The sequence below is a fragment of the Abramis brama genome (genome assembly GCF_963993115.1).
Source record: "Abramis brama genome assembly, chromosome: 1".
Taxonomy (NCBI): Eukaryota; Metazoa; Chordata; class Actinopteri; order Cypriniformes; family Leuciscidae; genus Abramis; species Abramis brama.
In genome coordinates this window covers 56,392,060-56,396,457 of record NC_139963.1, presented here as the reverse complement: position 1 = coordinate 56,396,457, position 4,398 = coordinate 56,392,060, and the positions used below count along the sequence as shown (strand labels likewise).

Genomic DNA, 4,398 nt, shown 5'->3' with positions numbered 1-4,398 from the left:
CCAGAGCGCGCATCGCCGCTGCCCAGCCCAGAGCGCGCATCGCCGCTGCCCAGCCCAGAGCGCGCATCGCCGCTGCCCAGCCCAGAGCGCGCCGCCGCTCAAACCCCAGAGCCCAGCTCAGAGCCTGCACCTCACCGTCGTAAGCGACGGAGGAGGAGGAAGACCCCCGATTCCCCCAATGCCCTGGAAGTCGCTGTTGTGGAGGAGGAAGCTGTCTCTGAAGCCACGGCGGCTGTGGAGGAGGAAGCTGTCTCTGAAGCCACGGCGGCTGCGGAGAAGGAAGCTGTCTCGGAGGTCGTTGCTGCTACCGCGGTGAGGAGGGCCGCCCCGGAGGCCGTCCATGGGCTGCTAGCCCTGCCGGCCCCGCCCACGCTGCTAGCCCTGCCGGCCCCGCCCACACTGCTCGCCCTGCCGGCCCCGCCCACGCTGCTAGTCCTGCCGGATCCAGAGCCGGAGCCAGTGACCTGCCCAGCTGATCCAGAACCGGAGCCAGAGACCTGCCCAGCTGATCCAGAGCCGGAGCCAGAGACCTGCCCAGCTGATCCAGAGCCGGAGCCAGTGACCTGCCCAGCTGATCCAGAGCCGGAGCCAGAGACCTGCCCAGCTGATCCAGAGCCGGAGCCAGAGACCTGCCCAGCTGATCCAGAGCCGGAGCCAGAGACCTGCCCAGCTGATCCAGAGTCGGAGCCAGAGACCTGCCCAGCTGATCCAGAGTCGGAGCCAGAGACCTGCCCAGCTGATCCAGAGCCGGAGCCAGTGACCTGCCCAACTGATCCAGAGCCGGAGCCAGTCGCCTGCCCAGCTGATCCAGAGCCGGAGCCAGTCGCCTGCCCAGCCGACCCAGAGCCAGAGCGGATTCCAGTGCTTCCGCCCTGGCCGCCAGATGAACTTTTCACATTGCCCCGGCCACCCGATGGTCCGTTCCCCTTGCCCCGACCGCCTGATGAACTGTTCCCCTTGCCTCGATCGCCTGATGAACTGTTCCCCTTGCCTCGACCGCCTGATGAACTATTTGTTTTCATCTGTTTCCCCGTTCTACTGTCTATGTTTCCCTGGTCCTCATGGAGTCTGTTGCCCCTTGTGTCTGTTTCCCCGCACGGACCTGGCCCCCCATCCCTCCCCCTGGTCCTCCACCGGGCCACCTCCCTCCTGAGCTTTTGTTTTGTTCCTTGTTCTGTCTTGTAGTGTCTGGGAGCCACTCCGTTGAAGGGGGGTAATGTCACAGTGTCTGGTTGTGTTTCCACTAGATGTCCTCCTTTTCCCCACGGTGTCATGCACATGAACTTCAACTCCCACAATTCCTGTCTGTGTATTACACTCAGGTGTTAATAATTGTAATCACCAGCTGTCTCTCGTTTTCCCCTCGTCATGCATGTATTTAATGCCCTGTTTGTCTTGTGTTCTTTGTGGATCAATGTTGTATGTCACACCACTCCAGTTCTCGTGTTTTTCCTTGCCTGTTTGTTGTTTTGATATTGCCTGTCTGGATTTTCGACCCCTGCCTGTGTTTGGACCTTGATTTTTGGATTGCCCTGAAATAAAGCCTCACCACACTGCATTTGGATCCCGTGCTCTTTTCTCTCTGTGCGGTCGTGACAATGATTACCTAGGAAACAGGAATGTATTACTAGCCTTGCTTCCACTGTGTTTTCCATCTGGGCAAGCAATACTGGGTAGTTTTTCAACAAGACCCTGAGTGCCACCTTGTCCCTCCCAAGTTGGTCATCTTCCAGACCTTTTGGTTGAACACATCTGCCAGATCTTTCAACTCTCTCCACGCTTTTGGAGAGTGATGATACTGTTTATACAGCCCCTTCAGTATGTCCATCACCTGAATTAGAATTATAGGAGTATGATAATTATACAGATTGGCTTAAGTAGCACATAACATGTTGGGTTTATGTAGGACATGATTTTCTCAGTTTACTATACATAAGTTGCTGAAGGCTGGCTTTTTACTTCCTTGTTACTTGCCTTTCTCATTCTTTCTTGGTCTTTCATAGCATCCATGGCAGCCAACTCCAGGCCATGGCTTAGGCACTGGATATTTATAAGGTGGGGAACTTCAGCACGAAGAAGTGTGGCAACACCCCCAATCCTCCCAACCATCACAGCAGCTCCATCAGTACCCAAGCCCACTACCTTATCCTTCCACTGGGATATGTCTGCCTTATCCAATGCTGTAGACCGAGAAATACTTGTTATTGATGTAACGTTACTCAACAAGTGAGAAAACAGCAAGCAACACAAACAGATTCAATAGCCAGGCTTACCATCGCTCATTGCAGCAAAATGACCAGGCGCTGTGGCGTGTTGGAGCTCCTCTACACCAATAAAGATGTTCTTTGGATGTCCACAGCTCAATATACAGACAAAAAACCCTTCCAGGTCTCTGCCACTCACGTCAGTAGATGAGTCTGACAGAACACTTAAAAAAATTGCTGCTTTAATTTCTGCACCAGCCCTCCCACAGCTCTCTATAAATAACATCGACAAACCTAAAAATAAACAAAAGAAAAGTTAGGACAACTACAATATTAGGGTTATTTAAGTTATTCATCTATTATCTCTATTCATCTATTTTTTTTTTCTCCAACGTTTGTATTCGGGGTCCAGGGCACTTGGAAAGTAAAAACAAATCACTATTTCTGCACCACTAACAAAGCTAAAAATAGTTAGCTTTTCAAACACTTCAACGGTAGCATAATGAGGGTCCCTACATGTTAACCGAAGCATTGAGAACTTTGTAAGGGTACAGACAAAAGTTAGAAAATATTGTTTAGAAAGACTAGCTATACTGTTCACGTATACGGGCGGTCGCCATCTTGGGCCGCTACTTCATATGCTAGCTAATCAGCGGTTCGCGCTAGCTTGTTTCAAGCTACAAACACATTCGATTAACTAGCATGAAAACATATACATGTAATACATAGCTAGCTAATGTGGCTTGGTTGCTAGCTGTGACACCCAAACTCACTCATGACACAAGTCAAGCAGTCGCACTTTGGATCTATCATTTATGAGCAAAGTTACGGTGATATATTAGCTAGCTAGCTGAGTAACTTACCTTCGACATGCTACATCGGTGAGGTACTGAGAGCCAACGTCTTCACCACTGATCGAGGGTTTTTGATTAGGGAGGACCTTTCAGCATACGGTGCAACCCTTCATATCCCACACTTCACAAAAGGCAAGAAACAGCTCTCTGGTCATGAAGTTGACACTTCAAGAAGGCTGTCAAATGTGAGAATACACGTGGAAAGAGTCATTGGTCGATGGAAGAAATTCAAAATTTTAACATCTGTAATTCCACTTACTCAGGTAGACATTCTGGATGATATGGTAATAGTGTGAGGGGCATTAACAAATGAACAAAAAGTGTAGTGCCTAAAAGATAGACACACTAACAAACAAGCCAGTCATTCATAATGTGTAAAAGCAGTAACCGAGATGGGTGCTACACATGGTACATTTTCATTGTGTGTTAACTTTGGGATGGTTTTCTCTATGCATGATTTATTTTAATTGCTTTTGATTAACTTTGAATATTTAAATGAAATGAGTCCTGCATTGACATTTTACCGGACATTTTAAGTTCTAACATTGTTCTAACATTTCATGTTTCATGAATATACTAAAAATATATTTTTTAAATATGTTTTTTTTATACTCGCACTTGTTTCTGTTCTCATTGTCACATTGCTGTAGTTTAACCCACTTGTCAGTCTTTGAATATTGTTTTACTATAGTCAATACAAAACAGCTGTGTATGTAATGGTGTGACACCATTACACAAGACTGTATTTTGAGTATTGAATGTTTTTTTTTTTTTTTAACAATGAATTTAATTAAAATATTTAAATTGTACACAAATCAATGTTTCAGTTTTTAGTAACCATTTTGCCAAACAAGCAACATTTAGGGAGGGAATGTGATAAGTATATTGGACATTCTCTTACTATTAAGTATTTTGTTTTTAAAAATGTAATCTCTCAATCGAAATTCATAGATGTTAGGAATAACATCTACTGGTTGTACAACCATACACTGTAGAGCAAATATACACAGATAAGATGACCACTAATCTAAAGTTGCAGATTGTAAAGGAACAATGTATATATATATATATATATATATATAGATATATATATATATATTTTTTTTTTTTTTTTTTTTTTTTTTTTACTTTTTATATTATGTCCATGTGGAGCTATATTACCCTTTAGGTGTTACACAGTTTGCAAAGCCACTTAGAAGACCTTCTTTTGATCTGAACACACTTGTAATGGAAATGACTTTTGCACTTACCACAGTGAATCCTCTTCCCATAGTCTGGACAGTTGCAGTGTGGACAGTACAGTGTGTGTCCATCTACAATGCTGGGATCCATGCTCCGGG

The 4,398-nt window shown here is 45.8% G+C and overlaps 1 long non-coding RNA gene across 1 annotated transcript; it reads right to left on the bottom strand.

Annotated features, from left to right (window-relative positions):
* Positions 1–1,258: 1,258 nt before the first annotated feature.
* Positions 1,259–4,015, bottom strand: LOC311092025. Its single transcript, XR_014608195.1, has 3 exons — positions 3,068–4,015; positions 2,274–2,498; positions 1,259–2,180 (listed from the first exon to the last, which is right to left on the bottom strand). It is a non-coding gene; the product is annotated as an uncharacterized lncRNA (long non-coding RNA).
* Positions 4,016–4,398: the final 383 nt, after the last annotated feature.